At 51.1% G+C, this 17,183-nt stretch overlaps 1 long non-coding RNA gene across 2 annotated transcripts in view; it reads right to left on the bottom strand.

The window, feature by feature from the left end:
* Nucleotides 1-9,547: 9,547 nt before the first annotated feature.
* Nucleotides 9,548-17,183, bottom strand: part of LOC123605246 — a 117,377-nt gene continuing 109,741 nt past the window's right edge. For both annotated transcript variants that reach the window (XR_006715686.1, XR_006715685.1), the window contains one exon: nt 9,548-10,760. This is a non-coding gene — a long non-coding RNA (uncharacterized LOC123605246). The remainder of the gene's footprint in view (nt 10,761-17,183) is intronic.

Genomic DNA, 17,183 nt, shown 5'->3' with positions numbered 1-17,183 from the left:
TCTTGCCTTGTTTCCAAGGTTGAGCGGTTGGCTCAGAGATGATCTCACAGCACTGCCAATTCAGACATTCCTTGGACCAAAGCTAGTTTCCCTCCTCTATCCACCACATCTCCAACCTCCTCAAGCCCAGGTCCCTCCCTGATCTCCAGACTATATCCCAGTGGCATGCAGTATTGGTTGGTGGAGGACACTGTGCACCCTCAGACTGAAAGGGGTAGGGAGATGGAGCCCCAAATTCAGTCATAGAACCTTACTAACAAGAATATCTCCACTTACTGCTTCCATTATCTCACGCTGCCTGGATGAAAAGCCTGGCTCTTGCACTAGCAGACTCACCCTAACCTCTCTGAGCCTCAGTTTTCCTTCTGCAGAAGAGACCCAGCAATAATGACATCTACCTCAGCTGTTCTGAGAATTAAATGAGATATCACATCTAAAGCACTGTATTTGGAAGGGATGTAGGGCTCATAGATGTCAGCCCTGTACCTGCATATAATTATTATCTCTGTTTTTCAGATAAGGAAATCAAGGGTCAGAGAAGGAAAGTATCACACAGTGAGTAAATTAGGGCATTATGATTCAAACCCAGGCTGGTTGATTCTGAAGCAGAGTTGCTGACCACGCACTGGGCCTCCTGCAGGGACGGGACCGATGTCTGCTAGAAGCAGGTCTCTCCTGACTTTCTGACAGCACCTGTCAATGCCAGAGAGCCAAGTTTCCTCCTCCCAGGCAGGGCACATGCATCGTTTAACTGGGGCCGGGGGCTAGGAGACCCCTCTAGCTCTTCTCATACTCACACTATAAATTAGAATCCCCTGGTTTTCCTAGCATTTGCAAGACCGTGTCTTATACAGGGTCAGGGGCAGCCTTGGTGCTCCTGGGTTGGGTTCCAGGGCTCAGCTACAGTTTGGCTGGTCCTGGAGAAAAAATACCTGAGCCTGGAGGGTGAGACCTGGCCTTGCTGTGCTCTAGGGTCTTGGGCTCAACAGGGAGGCTGTCTGGGCCCCAGAGGGTCACAGAATTAGAGCTAGGAGAGGCATAGGTCCATGAGCTGAGACAGAGCTGGGAGTGGGAGGTGCAGAGGCCCAAGCCTTGGGGGCACAAAGATGGGGGTGGGGGCACTGAGCCCTGGCTGCTTCCCATCCCTATCTTACCCCTCTATCCACTCTAGTCCAGCCCTGTGCCCGCCCCCACTCTCAGCATTTCTCTCTCTGATTCATGCATCGCCACTGAACGGGAGGAGAAAAGGCTAGAATGGGGGAGAGAAAGCTGGGAGGAAGTAGTCCACTTTGCCAGGTTAAGCAGTTCTTGTTCTATGAATGAAGGTGATATGGGTTCGGGGTGGGGGAAGGCAGGGGAGGGAAGGAAGCACTGGGCAGGGCAGCCTGGGATGGGGTTGCCATGGGAACAGCAGCCTGTCAGGATCCCAGCCTTCAAAGCTGAGGTGCGGGTGTTGCAGGTTCCTAGGGGAGGCTGATGGCATGTGTGCGTGTCTGGGGTGGGGGAGCAGTTCTGATGTGAGCCCCCTGGGACTTCAGCTCCTGGATTCCAGATCAAAACCCTAACCTGATAGGGAAGCGGCATCATGAGATGTTCCCTGGTAGACACCTCTCAGCCTCAAACTCTCTCTTGCTGAATATAAGGCAAGGATGGGGGTGGAATCTACACACGGGGGGGGGGGGGGAGGCTGTGATGTAGGTCCTCTGCCAACACTACCTGCTCACTTCAAATGGGGCCGGAGGGAAAGGAGGGAGGGAGTATTTTGTCCTCTAGGCCTGGGTTAGGGGCCAGGCTCCACAATGACGAGGCTCCCTAAGACCTCTGGCTGCAATTTCCCAAGGGGGCCTCAGAAACCTGAGGGGTAGAACTTAGAGAGAAGCCCCTGGGCTCTGCGTGAGCTCTCCCGACTGCGCTCTCACTCCCACCACCCACCACTGTGACCCTCTGGCCACTAGGGGGGGCCATGGCCCAGCATCCATAGGAACAGGTCAGTTCTGAGACCCAAAGTGGCCCAGTGAGGCAGTGTGACTGAGACGAAGGCTCAGGGCAGTTGCTTTTCACGGAGTTGGCCCAGCTGATTCAGGCCCCAACAAAACGTGAGGGCCTTTGGGAGGCACCCAGCACCCTGCAGCTGCCAATTCAATCACAACCTTCTCAAGCTTGAGGCCCTGCCATCCACTCAGACCTTTCCAGAGACCACCAACCAATTTAAAACAGCTCTCAAGCACCTACTACTCACCAGCACTAGGCTGCACCTTGTGAGGGAGTCGGAAGGTGAAGGTGGGACGGCCGCTTACAAAGTGTAAGCGGCAAGTAAAAATGCTGGCAATGGGGTCGTGAAAACCTGCGTTTGAGTCCTCACTTTGCTGTTTCTAATTGAGTGACCTCAGACAAGTTACTGAACTTGAGCCTTGACCTCCTCATCTGTAAAATGGCGTGGATAACAGTGCCTAGCACATGGAGCTGTGGGGAGGACTAAATGAGAAAATGGACATAAAGCCTTTAGTGCAGCAGGTGGCCCATGGGAAACCCTCAGTAAAGGCAGTTACAGTTATTAAAGTGAACCATGTAGAGTGCTAGTGCGGAGCTAGAGGCCAAGTGGCAAGGAGTCTTGGAAAAAAGACAAATCAATCTGGTGAGAGAATCAGGGAGGGCTTCTTGGATGTGGCGCCTAATGTGAGTCTGAAGGAAGGGTAGGATTTCTTTTGCTGGGAAGACCAGGGAGGGTGTACCAGGCAGAAGGAAACTCGATGAGGGAAGGCATTTAGAGTTCTTACTTTATTTTATTTAATCCTTGCAGCATAAATTGGCAGCCCCGGGTCTCCCTCAGGGCACCTGTCTCCTACATCCCTATTTCCAAAGGCTCTCCCACCTACCAGGAGCCCTGCCCTGGGCTCCCTCCTCCTGCCCCTCCTCCTCTTCCTTTCTGTCTCACTTGGACTATTTGCCTCTTCCTCTTCCTACCTTCTTGGCGTTAAGAAAGCCGGCTCAGAGAAAGCAAGTGGCAGGAATAGTGACCACTGCCCTGGGAAGGCTTAGCTCAGCTGGGGGCGGTTTTGCCCCCCACGGGACATTTGGCACTGTCTGGAGACTGGTTATGGAGACCGGGTGATAGGACGGTACCACTAGCTTCTCATGGGTAGGGGCCAGGGATGGGTAGAGGCCAGGGATGCTCCTAAACATCCCGTGATGTGCAGGATGTGCCCCCACAGCAAAGAATGGCCTTGTCCCAAATGCCCACAGTGCTGAGGCTGAGAAGCTTGGTTCGTACCAAGAACTGCAGCTGGGGAGAGACTCGGTCCTCTTCCCCACGCTCCTGGTGTCAAACCTGCAAATCTCCTCCCCATCCCCAGCCTCTGATTCCCTTCTTCATCTCCCCCCTTTACCGAGTCCGGCCCTCTGCACCCTCTGGCCTCCCACTCCCACCACTCCGCGGCCTGTGCCCCATCCACCCGGGTCGTGCCCCCCTTTTATTCCCTCCCACGGCAGGGGCTGCGAGGGCCTGTCAGGCAGGAGTCAGCCCGCGGGCTGCACGAGGCTTCGGAGACTGAGCTGCCTGCTGCACTCGGCGCTGCCGGCCCACTGATTGGCCGAGGCTGCTGTTTCCATGGTGATCCCAGCAAAGCCCAAGGCCCCCCTTGCCGGCCCCCCCCACAGGCCCTATTCAGTGGCGAGAGCAGCGACAGGCAGGTTAATAAAACAGGAGCCGCGTGAGGAGCCGGGCTGTGGGCCGAGGTCCCAGCGTGGTGGCCTGCCCAGAGGAGGGAGGGAAGGGTGGGGGTGGGGAGCGAGGCGCTGGCCCGCTGCCCAGTCAGCACCCTCCCAACTCCAGCCGACGGAGGCAACTCTACCCGTGGCAGGTTCTGGGGCTGCACTGGCCGTGGCTGGGGGGGTTGGCCCCTGGAGTGCACCATCCTGCATAGGCCTCTGGGGGCAGTGTCCCTGACAGCATCAGGACACCTGCACCCCATAAACGGAATGGGAGGAATCCTGGAGCTGGGGGTGGGAAAGGGGAGAGATGGGGGTGGGGTGAAGGAGATAAATGGCAGTGAAAGATTGGAACGGGAATCAGGAAAGAGATCCGGTGAGATGCGGATGAGGCGGGAGGGAAGTCGGGCTCTGGAAGGGAGAAAAAGATGAAGAGAATGAGGAATGGGTTGGAGTGAGACCAGGGGAGGAAGGAAGAAGGTGGATGGAGTTGGGGATGGGGTATGGCAGATCCTGAAGACAGAAAGGAGGCCAGGATGGGGACAGAGGGGAGCTGGTGGAGGGTGCAGGTGGGGTTGCTGATGACAGGTGGCCATCAGAGACTGGGATGGGAGCTGACAATTAGGTGACCAAGAATGGAGTGTGAAGGGTGAGGTCAGGAGGGTGTAGGGACAAGCACTGCCTCTGGTTTGCTCACCACTTATGTCCCACACAGAGCCTAGCCAGAGTGGGTGTGCAGCAAGTGGAGACTTGTTACACAGCTGACGCTCACAACTTGCATGTGGAATGAGTGGCTGGAGTAGGGACTGGTGGGCTGTGGGTGCTGGGAGTGTGCTTTGCCCTGGAATCCGTGACCTGGTACCAATGCCACTCTCAGCTGCCAATATCAACACTGACTGCTTCTCATTTACTACTTCGGATAATTCTTTGAGGCAGGCAAAATTACCATTTGACAAAGGTTCAGAGAGGTAGAGTGACTTGCCCAAGGTCACACAGCTCTGATCGTTGCCTCAGATATGGTGAAGACCTGGTCAGCTTTGGTGTCCAGACATGGGCATTTCTGGCCAGAGACCCAAACCATACAGATGGGTAGCAGGGGAGGACAAGGAGTTCCCAGTCACAGGGGCTCCAGGATGGAGTCTGGCTGTGATGCCGGGTCGGATGTCAGGCTCTCCTTGGCTGCCATCCCTGACCCAGGCACTCACTGGCTCCTTGAGTCAGCTTTCCCAGCTGGTGGAGATGCTGGCTTTGCTGCTGCTTGGGGCATCACTGGTATCACAGCTCCATCCCTGCAACAGACACACAGACCCCACAGTGGTTCTTTCGGTGTCACCCCTGAGGTCACCCATTGTGAGACAAGGGGGGAGCCCACAGCTGGTATCTGAGGTCTGGCATGAAAATGACTCTGCCATCTGTGGTGTGGCTTTCAGTACTTAACTTCCCCAAGCCTCAGTGTTCCATCTATAAAATGGAGAAAGCAATGCTGCCTAGGGTGGTGATGGAGATTAGAAGGAGAGGATGTCTGTGAGGTAACTGATACAGATCAAGTTATCCAGAAATGCTGTTCCCTGTGCCCGGAGCCAGGGTGCCTCCCTAGATGCTTCTGTTTCTCCTGGGAAATGTGTGATGCCTTCCTCCAGGGCCCAGAGGGGAGGCACTGCCTCCCTAGCGTCTGCATGGTCACCACTGCCAGAGGACTCGGTGTGACAGGGGAAAACCGATTTTGCATAGGCCTAGAAGAAGAGGTAGAATGGGTCAGGACACTTTTTTTTAATGTCTCCTCAGAAGGGAGAGATGTATCCAGGCGGAGGGCATGAGAAGGGCTCTGCCCCTCGTATCTCCCCTTACTCTACAGCCAAGGGAGGGAAGGCCACTGAGAGAGGCCAGATCTGGGGATGAGAGCATAGAGACTTCCAGACCTATGTCGATGGGCTGCTGCCCCTCCAGCCTGCTTGTGGCTAGTAGGACTCTGGGAGGTGCGGCCAGGCCAGCGGCTAGGAGCCCAGGCCTGGGAGGGCAGAGGCGGCTGCAGCAACCTGAGCACTCGATAAGCCATTAATTCTTAATAAACGACAGGCTGTGCATTATTTAACAATAATGATACTTTCTGTTCCATTATAGATTAAAACACCGGCCTCTTCTTATTAATCCTGCATTTCAAAAGCTTGTAAATCCTGTGCAGCCGGAGGAGATAAAAGCCGGCTCATCCCCATCCTGGGGCTGACACGCTTGCACTGACACAGGGTGGCTCAGCGGCCAGGCCCGTGTGCGCACATGCGTGTGCCCGGGGCCCACCCACGCACCCACCGCCAGCCACCAGCCGGCGTCACAGCCAGGAGAGAGGAGCTCAGCTGCAGGTGGGGGCCCGGCCTCCACTCTCTGTCTTGCCTTCTCTCTCTGAATCTCCTCTGTCTCCCTTTTTTTGTCTCCCTCTCAGCATTTTTCTCTGACTTTTCTTTTTTGGTTTATCTTGCTTCTCCCTCTCTTTATGTATTGCTCTGTTTTCTCTGTCTCCTCCTCTTCCTTTCTCTTCTCCCTCTTTCCCTCTCCTACTCCCTCTCTCTTTCTCACATACATCACCTGCCTTTCCCTCCTTTACCTTCACACCATTTAGTTGAACGGATCCACAATATGCAAGGAGTGTATTCCCATATGGTCTTTGGTTTTCTCAGGGGTCCTCTGAGAGGTGGGGGTGGGGAGAGGGGAACGGAACTCAGAGAAGGAAAAGGAGCACAGAAAAAAAGGATGGGGCAGAAACCCTCAAGACATGCCCACCCACCCCGCCCCCTGCCAGACTCCTTAACACAGACTAGGCAGGTTCTGATCCTGAGACCTCTTGACACACCCTGAGAGCTGCACAGGGGACATCCAATGTGGTCCTGAGGGATGTTCATTGCCTCTCTGTATTACCTCCAGGCTCTGTACACTCCTCTTAGAGACAGGGAACTCACTTCCTTGGGAGGCAGCCTCTTTTATTGCTGCAAAGCTCCTAATACTCAAGAGAGTCTTCAGGAAGAGCCCATTTCACTCTCAATCCCCCTCTGGCAAGTGACAGGCTTTCAGGAATCTGAAGCCTGCCATTCCAATGCCCAGACACCCCCAATCTCATTGGCTGAACATTCCTCCAGCTCTCATGTACCAGTGGGCTGAGTTCCCTCTTCATCCTGGTTCCCTCATGTCAGAGACCTATTCTAGGTGTCCCCAAAGGGGCGCTTGGGTGGCTCAGTCAGTTAGGCTTCCGACTTTGGCTCAGGTCATGATCTCAAGGTGCCGGTTCCCAAGTTGGAGCTCCGCATTGGGCTCTCTGCTGTCAGGGCGGAGCCTGCTTCAGATCCTCTGTCTCCCTCTCTCTGCCCCTCCCCCACTCTCTCTGTCTCTCAAAAATAAATTAAGGGGAAAAAAAGGTGGCCCCAAAGCTGGCCACAGCCCTTTTTGTACTGTAACCGAAACAGAGGTCAGTTTGATTCTCCTCCCTCCTCCCATAACTGAGGGCATGGGAAGAAAACTCACTCTGATCTTGAATGTCTCTCCAAGGTCATTGTAAAAAATAAGATCTGTCATCATTTACTTAATTTTACTACACACTAGGCATGCTGTATATATCCCTTATCTCATTTAATCCTACGAGGTCCATTCTAAATTATTCCCATTTTGCAGATTAAGAGACAGACTTGGAGGTATTAAGTTAACTTGGCCATGATCACACAGCTAAGAGGTAATGCCAGAATTTGAGCCTGATACTGAAGTGTTTAAATTCAGCTGGAGACTACAGCCCTGGAGGGTTAACCTGAGACGTTCTCCCCAGCTATTTGGAACTAAAAGTGTCTTCTTCGTCCACTGGAACCCCAAAGTCAGAGGGACTGGTGTCCCCGAACCTAAACTCTCTGTCCAGGATTCGACTAACAGTGTCCCACGGTGGACTTTCCAGGTAGAGGCAGAGATCAGGTGGAGGATTCCTGGAGGCTCTGTTTGTACATGATGGACATTTCTTCAGGTCAAGGTAGAAGAGATGGTCCCTAACACTTACTGTCAGCTCAGGTGTGCACCAGGCTCTAACATCCCCTTAATCCTCACTACAATGCTGCACAGAGGGTGTTGGCCCCATTTTAAAGAGTGGTAAACTGAAGCTCAGAGCTGGTAAGTCAATAGTATTCATGGTAACCCCTTGCTCAGGAGTCTTGGAGCTTGACTGTGATGCCCCTTCCTTCCTTATTCCCTCCCCTTCCTTCCTTCCTTCCTTCCTTCCTTCCTTCCTTCCTTCCTTCCTTCCTTCCTTCCTCTCTCTATTGCTTTGTTATTTTAAGTGAACTCTACATCCAACTTGGGGCTCGAACTCACAACCCCAACATCAAGAGTCACATGCTGTACTGAATGAACCATCCAGGTGCCCCAGACTGTGATGCTTCTTTACAGCAATGTGTGTGGAGAGTGTAAATGAGAGAGGAACAGGAATCGGCTTTAAGAAATACCGAGTTTGAGAGGGGTAGGTGAGCAGCTTTCTTCCTTTTTTGAAATGCACGAATGGGAAATTTAACTTGATCCCTTGTGGTTTCTGGGCCAACCCCTGAGTGAAGTAGGGTAGTTTTTGCAAAGGAAAATTTTATCCATTTTCTGTTTTTATGGGGCTTCCTCAATGAGCAAAACCTCTCCTGTTGGTGCTTAGAGAGGATTTCTCTGCGTGGCCCACAGTGACGCCATGTAATCTCCCAAAAAATATGGTACTAATATTCGCCGGGTTAGGGTTAGTTATTTTTATGTCTTTGTCATTTTGTTTCTCGGCAGCTCTTTCTGCCGCCTGGAAAGGACGCGGCGGACACTTTATTTCCAGAGTCATATTTTTTAATTTGATCAAAGCAAATTTCACCCGTTCTCTGTATAAATTATTTAACTCATTTCTTTTAGGTTAAATGTCTCAATAGGAAGATAGAAAGTCTCTCCATCACATTTTCTTCCAGGATTTTAATCACCTCCTCTAGATTGCACGAACTTCCTTCTCATCCTCCACCCTTCTCTGTCTTCAGTCTCCCTCCCTCCCTCCCTTCCTCTCTCTCTCTCTCTCTCTCTCCTCCCCCCCCCCCCCAACGGCTTCTCTCCATCCTCTGCCCCCAACTCCTCCTGGGTCCCTGGCCCCATCCCAGCTTCCGTTTTCTATGACTCTGGGGAATGAGGGGAGCTTGAACACGCAGGGCCCCACAGCACACAGTGAACCCCTCCTGTTGGACAGATTATCAAAAGGCACCTTTCCTCTGGGCGGCCAGGGCCTGCCATGCTCCCATGTGGCCAGCAGAGTGAGGGCCGAGAATCAGGCCCTGTGGCCTCCCCAGCCAGGTCTCTGTGCACAACCTCAGTTGCTACTCCCCCATTCTCCCTCTAGGGATGTAGTCTCTTGCTGAATTTAAATGCAAGAGCCTCTCCCCAAATTCCAGCTTCGTTTCCTAATGAAAAACTCCATCCTATTCAATCAACTGCCCTCTGTCACAGGCCGGTTTCCTCAGTGTCTTATTTCACTTAGGTCTGGTTCCTTCAGCCTCAGAGCCCTTCCTGCAGCTCCAAACCCCTTAGGCCTGATGCCTCACTCTGATAATAGTGCAGGGGTTGGGGGGGGTGGTGGTGGCAGGGGGCTGCCGCAGAGGTTTGGGGACTGAGAAGTGGTGCTGCAGAGGAGGGAGGGGCTTGGCTCTGCCAGGGCCCCTGCCTCTCCAAGCAGCCCCATCTCTGGCCCCAGGCCCTGTCAAGAGGAGCAGAAACCAGCAGAGCAAGCTTATTACTACCCCCCCCTTCCCGCCCTGTGCAAACTCTCCCTTCCCTCACATCACATTGTTTCAGCCAAGAACAAATCTCCGGTGGGAATTCCCTTTTCTCTTACTTTCAAAATATACAGTAATTAACAAACTAATGCTACTAACTGCGACAACTAGGAAATCACAATAAAATCACTGCAGAGTCCACAAGCAGTTGGTCTGGTGGTAGGTCTCAGCTCAGTCCGGAAGGGAGGAGCCCAGTTCGGCCCAGGTGTCATCATCTCAGCCACAGTGGAGCCCCTTCAGGCTGGGAATCTGCAGGGGCTCTGAGTCCTCAGCAGGTCAAGCCAGGGCTCCGGGACAGCCGCTGCATTTCCTGTGCAGGAAGAGTCAGGATCCCGGCCATTCTTCCAGGCCCGGAGGTTTGCTCTTTTATGGAATCCTTAAATAATAGAGTTGTGGCCTGACGCTGACCTGGGCATGTCTGTGAGGACGTGGCCCCTGCTCCAGAACAGGCCCAGTGACTTCCCTTCAAGGTCAGGATAGGTTCTGAAAGGCCTCCAGAGGACAAGGCTTGAAAGAGAACCCCGGGGAGGATCTGCCAGACTACTGTGGCCTCCTTCTCTGGCCCTGCAGAAGCATCTTCGGGGTTGCCCTGTCCATCCTTCTGCATTGCTTCCTGCAGTCAGGCTTAGCCTCTCCACCGGGGAGATTTTGCTCAGGCATAGCCAAAGACCCCAGGAGGGAGTGGCCTTGTTGTTGCCTGACTGGCTGGAAGTCTGTTTACAGTCTGACCTGAGTCCTTCATACTGCAGTACTGTGTCATTTCTTCTGGTGGGTTCTCAGCAAGCGTGGTCCATGAATTCCAGGGGCCCTTCCCAGCAAGGCTCCCTGAGTTGGGCCCTTTTGTTTCCTATCCTGGGTTTCACAATCTCCGTATCCAATCTCTGTTATCCTCTGAATCTCCTTCCTCCATCAGGCAGCCATGGTGACCAGGTAGGGCAACCTGTTCTCACCCTCCCTCCCCATATTTTGTCTTCCCTTGCATACTGACAACATCTGCTTGGGACTTTGGAAATTCTGTTCAGTAACAGAGGTGGTATTATTAGCTCCATTTTACAGATGAGGAAACCAAGGCTCAGAGAGGTTGAGTGACTTGTTTGAGATCACACAGCAGTGGGGATGCAGCATCAGGACTTGAAGAGCACGTTATGACTCTATCTTCCTTGACTCCTCTTGCTTCTCAGGGGAATGAATAGTCTAGGTGAGAGGACATCAAAGCAACTTTCCTTTCTCTCTGACCAGGCTGAGCTTGGGGAGGTGGACAAAAAAGTTAATAGATAGCTCATCTCATTTCTCCCCTTTCGGTAGCATTATGAATTAGGTGCTATGATCTCACAGATTTCACAGATGGGAAAGCTGAGGCTTGGAGAAGTGGAGGGCTCTGCCTGAGGTCACAGGGCTGGTGATAATAAAGCCAGTACTTAAAGGCCATCCTGTCTGACTCCAGAGCCCATCCCTGCCTTCAGCCACTTGCCTCAACAGTGAGACAGACCAACTTGAAGTCAGCGACAGTGAGTCCAGCCAGGGTGAGCGGTGAGTCGAGAACCTCATTAGGAGTGAAGCTGCCACACATGTCAAAAACCCCGACTGCCCAGCCGGCCCCACTCGGGCTTCGAGCGCACAGTGTAAACATCCTTACTAATTCACCAAACTCAATCACGTTACTGTGATGGATTTTCCCATCATTACTCCTGAGTGAGTGACAACCTGCTCAGACATTTGCCTTCCCCGCTGCCTTTGGAGGGTTTCAGAAATCAGAATGCTTTGCTCCCTAAGTTGATTTCAACTTGTCCTAAAGTCATTTTAATTGGTGAAGCATCAGAGGCAATTTGGATAACTTTCTGAGAGCCCCTTTCCACCAGCACCGAGCTGGGGGAAGGGGGGGATCTCAAATGCCACCCTGGCCTGCGGTGGCACTTTCCTCTTCTCTGATTGGTCAGGAGACTGCACTCCACGCTTTATTTTCATGTTTCTTGCTGAGGTTCCTACCGCTGGTTCCCGAGGATAACAAGATTCATTTTCTCAATGGCTCTGACAGATAGGATTGTTATTGTTATTACACTCATATACCACCTTTCCTCCGAGGAGCTTAAGGCGCTTTACAAATTTGAAAATTATCTAATAATCTTCCAGCAACTCTGAGAGAGGGGGAGAAGCTGTAGCTAGAGGCACCGCAGTGCAGCCGGAGAACCCCCACACCCTCGCTCCGAAGACTGGGTGGGGGACGGGCAGGTGGCTACTGTTGGGCTGGAGGCCCCTGAAGGTCTTGTTCCCCCTTCTGAATAAGGAAGAGGAAGATGTCTGGGTGGGAAGAGGGAGAGAGGAAGGAGGAGAGGGAGGGAGGGAGGGAGATAGGCCCATCTCCAAAGGACAAAATCCAATGGGAGGGAGCCCAGGCAAGGAGAGTTTTCTTTAAAGACACAAGAAATGAGAGGAAGCAGGAGGCTCCCAGGGGCTTGCGGGTAAGAGAGCTGAAATTCAAAATGGAAATCTACTAAAGCAGCAACTAGGCCGGTTGCAAAGGACCCAGCTCAGGCATGAGAACATGGGCAGAAATATCAAGAGGACCCAAATTGCAAATTTAGGGGGCTGCCTTTAGGTGGGTGTGGGAAGCCTCTGTGGACCTTTTTTTCTTCTTTTTTTTTTTTTAACCTGCAAGCTGAGAGGTGTAGCATTAGGTCTCTCCCAGCCTGACATCCTATGATTCTGTCTTTCTTTAAATTTCCTCTTGCCAGAGGTGGCCACAGTAATTGCAGCACCTTTACTAAGCGTGAAAGGAAAGCTACTATCAAAATGATGGAGGGCTCAACTGTATTACCATTATTTTCTTGAGAAGAAGGCATGCAGACCCCACCCTGTTTGAGGCTGTCCTTTGGGATTAGGGATTTGTGATGGTTCTGGGCTGTAGCCTTTTGGAGACCAAGTATAGTGCTGGGCTTAAGAGCTGAGCTCTGAGATAAGACAGTGCGGTGACCTTGGGCATATGATGTAAGCACTCTGAGCCTAGTTCCTTGTCTGTTCAAGGATAATGGTAGGGCCTGTCTTCTGTGGATGCTTGAGGATGACTTGAGAGGATCTATGTAACATGCGTGGGATGCTCAGCCATGAAGATGGTGAAGAAGAGGAGGAGGGGGCGATGATGCTAATGATACGGTATGATGTGGTGATATATAGTAACACATTTGCTCTTCGTCCATTTCTGGCACAGAGCTCCTAAAACCCTTAGAACTGCTTTTTTTTTTTTTTTTTTTTAAGATTTTTTTATTTTTAAGTAATCTCTACACCCAACCTGAGACTCAAACTCACAACCCTAAGATCAAGAATCACATGTTCTACTGACTGAGCCAGCCAGGAGCCCCTAACCCTTGGAATTTCCTAAGTGGTGAATGCCACAAAGGTGTTGTTTCTTATGTTAATGAAGTGACTTTTGGGAAGTCCGTCGGTCACCTAAACTCGGGGGTTGGTTGCCAGGGGAACCAATCCAGTGATAGGAGGATTGGAACTTTCGGTCTTCCCCCACCCCCAACCACCCACAGCTCTGGGGAGCAGGGAGGGACTGAAGAATGATTTCATGTGATAAAGCCTCCGCAAAACACGAAAGGACAGGGTTCAGAGAACTTCCTAGTCGGTGAACACAGTGGAGGTGCTAGAAGAGGGGCCTGGAAGCTTCCCCCTCCCCCTAACCCGCAGCCTTGCCTGGAGCCTCTCCTCTGTCTGTCTGTTTCTGAGTTACTGGTGACCCTCCAACAACACGGTTTTGAACTGTGGGGGTCCACTTCTACGTGTATTTTTTTTTTTTTATAAATACAGTATAGTACTGTATTTTCCTTATGATTTTCTTAACGTTTTCTTTTCTCTAGCTTACTTTATTATAAGAATATAGTATATAATACTACATAATACATACAACATGCAATATATGTGTTAATTGTTTATGCTATCAGCAGAGCTTCTGATTAACAGTAAGCTATTAGTTAAGTTTCAGGGGAGTCAGGGGTGCCTGGGGGGCTTAGTTGGTTAAGCGTCTGACTTCAGCTCAGGTCTCCATCTCACCATCACATCGCATATCACATCACACATCAGGGCTCTCTGCGTGTCAGCTCGAAGCCTGCTTCAGATCCTCAGTCCCCCCCACCCCGTCCCTCCCCTGCTCTCTCTCTCTCAAAAATAAGTAAACATTAAAAAAAACTTTTTGGGGAGTTAAAAGTTATATGAGGATTTTCTACTGCATGAGGGGATCAGTGCCCCTAACCTCCTGTATTGTTCAAGGGTCAACTGGATATCCTTTTATAAAAAACTAGTAATCCAGCAAGTAAAACGTTCATCTGAGTTCTGTGAGCCTCTCTAGCAAATTAATCAGAGATGGGGTCATTGGAACCTCCAATCTAGTCTTGTGATTGGCATCTGAAGCAGGGTGAGGGAGATGGCAGTCTTATAGGAATGAAGTCTTAATCTGTGGAATGGGATGCTGTCTCCAGCTCAAGAGTGTCAGAATTCAGTTGACTTGTACGACACCCAGCTGTGTCCAATAATTATTGATGTGGGGAAAATCCCCTTCCTGCATTGGAATTGGGTTTAGAATCCTTTTTAAGGCTACCCTTCCCTCAAGTTTCTATTTTTTTTAAAGATTTTATTTTTAAGTAATCTCTACACCCAACATGGGGATTGAACTCACAACCCTAAAATCAAGAGTCGCATGTTCCACCGACTGAGCCAGCCAGGCAACCCCACCTCCCCCGCCCCTGCCGCCTTGAGTTTCAGCTAAAGCCCTGTCCTTCCTCAAGGGCATTTGGCAGGGTGGGGATTTGGGTGCAGAGGGTGTCGCAGGGGCTGGAGACCCAGGATGATGGTCTTTGAGGCACCTAGTCTTCATCCTGTCCCCACCACAGGCCCACCAGACCATGGCTTTCATCCCAATCCCCTTGGCTGCTCTCTCCCAAATGCCCTGAGCTTCCCCTACAGGCCTCACTGATCCTGGAGATGCCAGCTGGCTGCATTCTGCTCCAGCTCCCTGGACAGAACCTCTCCCTAAGTCTCCACTGGGGCTCTGACAAGGCTGTTTGGTAAGCCGGGTCTTTAGAGAAGGCCTGGGGACCCCACTGCTTTGACCCGTGTGGAGGTACCCTCTGAGAAGCCCAAAGGAGGTAGAAGTAATGTTATAGGCCAGAGCGCGAAAGGCAGATTGGAGAGAAGGGACAGTATAATTCAGGACAATGAGCTAGAGACAGAACAGAGAAACTCTTAAGAGGGGAAAGAGAATTAGAGGAGGGGAAGCTCTGTAGTTCTCTCCATACCCTCCTGCTGACATAAGACATAGTAGGTCCTCACTAGATGGAAGCTATTATACACACATGTGCACATACCCACAAATACTTTTTAAGTTTTTACTTATTTATTTTGAGAGAGACAAGAGACAGAGTGGGGACAAGGGGCAAAGAGAGAGGGAGAGAGAGAATCCCAAGTAGGCTCCCTGCTGTCAGCTAAGAGCCTGATGTGGGGCTCAATCTCATGAATGTGAGATCATGACCTGAACTGAGATCAAGAGTTGGATGCTTGGGGCACCTGGGTGGCTCAGTAGGTTAAGTGTCTGACTCTTGCTTTGGGCTCAGGTCATGAGCTCTCTCTCTGCCCCTCCCCTGCTCACTTTCTCTCTCTCAAAATAAATCAACAAATAAAGAGTTGGATGCTTGACTGATTGAGACACCCAGGTGCACTGCCCGCCTCCGACAAATATTTTTTATATAATTAAGAAATACCAAAACACCCAGCCCTCTAAGACACTGTGGAGCTGGTACCTAGTATCCATCCATCCATCCATCCATCCATCCATCCATTCATCCATTCATCCAATAAATACTTATTAAGCACCAACTCTGGGCCAGACCCTATGCAAGGCACTGGAGTATAGCAGTGAACAAAAATAGACTGTCCTCACAGAATTTAGAGTCCAGTGAGGGAGACAGACTTTAAATAGATGAACACACAAAATAAAGAAATGATGTGAAAAGTGTCTTCTTCATTCCATCATGCATTTAACAATATCTGGAAGAGCGAAACTAAGGAGGCCAACTCTTGATGGCTGGCCAGGGAAGCCTCTTAGTGGGAATGCTGGTTCAGATAAGATGCAAAGGCTGAGTGGAAATTGGCCAGGGGCAGGTTGGGGAGGGAGGGCTCTAAGTAGACCCACTGACACAGTCAGCAGAGACTGGGCCATGAATGGGAAGTTACTGAAGGAAAGTGATCTAATTGAAGTTTTTAATGACCACTCTGGCAGCTGAGTGAAGAATGGATTCGGGACAGTGGGCAGGCTATTTCAGGAGCTACCAAGGTAGAGGGCCTCCCTCAATGTCCATCCTCTGCCCATTTAGAATCTAGAATATCGTGGACCTTAAGGTTCTCTCACCTGGGGAGTTTTAAGAATCCTGGTACCCCAGGTGTATCTCAGACTACTTAAATCAGAGTCCCTGAGGGTAGGACCCAGCACCCATCCTTTGTAAAACAGCCCAAGTGACCCAACGTACTGTTTTTCCTTTTAAATTTTTAAAAAATATTTTATTTATTTTTGATAGAGACAGAGTATGAGTAGGGGAGGGGAAGAGAGAGAGAGACACACACAGAATCCAAAGCAGGCTCCAGACTCTGAGCTGTCAAGCCTGACGTGGGGCTTGAACTCGTGAACCACAAGATCACAATCTGAGCTGAAGTCGGATGCTCAACTGACTAAGCCACCCAGGCGCCCCTCCTTTTACATTTTAAAAAAAATGTTTGTTCATTTTTGAGAGACAAAGAGTGCGAGTGGGGGAGGGGCAGAGAGAGAGAGACAGACAGACAGACAGACAGACAGAATCAGAGGCAGGCTCCAGGCTCTGAGTTGTCAGTACAGAGCCCGACATGGGGCTCAAACTCAGGAACTGTGGGATTGTGACCTGAGCGGAAGTTGGATGCTTCAGCAACTGAGCCACCCAGGTGCCCTATGATGTACTATTTTAGTGCAGTCTCCATCTTCAAGAGGGCCAAGTCACACTTCTGAGTACCTACTGTGTCTGAGGTTCTGCCAATTTAGTTGGCTTACATTTGTTTAATCCACAGCACAACTGTGAGAGATAGGTACTACTGCACTCACTTTACAGAAGAAGAAACTGAGGCTTGGAAAAGTCAAGTGTTTTGCTTCTCTATTTGCTGCTCCTGAGTAAGTCACTTAAACCTCTTTGAGCCTGTTTTTGGTATACATCGGGGATAGTATCTACATAGAAGTGTCAGGGGAGTGAAATGTGGCAGGTTTGCTCAAGGTTATGTATTATACCAGAGACTAGCTCCGTAGAAACAGACTGGATTCTGAGGTGTCCCTGTGGGTGTAATGGGAAGATCCCAGCCCAGGAACAAGGATCAGAGCCCCTGACCAAGACTGGGAGTCTGTACCACACCCAGGCTCCAGTCAGCCTGCTACATCCTGACCTGGGTTTCAGTAGGGTCTCCCTGCTTCCCTCTGCAAGGAGAAGGTGGGAGGGCTGCCTACTTTCACAGAGAGAGGCGCAAGCAGCTTGCCCAAAGGCACAAAGTTAGAGGCAGAGTAAAGAATGGTCCCAGGCCCCCTATCTTCCGGCCTAAGGCATTTTCCTCCTGTACAGAGGAACAAAGGGGAAGATGAGGCTAGTGCTGGGGCACCAAGAA

This window comes from Leopardus geoffroyi, chromosome A1 (assembly GCF_018350155.1).
Source record: "Leopardus geoffroyi isolate Oge1 chromosome A1, O.geoffroyi_Oge1_pat1.0, whole genome shotgun sequence".
Taxonomy (NCBI): Eukaryota; Metazoa; Chordata; class Mammalia; order Carnivora; family Felidae; genus Leopardus; species Leopardus geoffroyi.
Note: the sequence above shows the minus strand (reverse complement) of the source record. Positions and strands in the feature narration are given on the sequence as shown.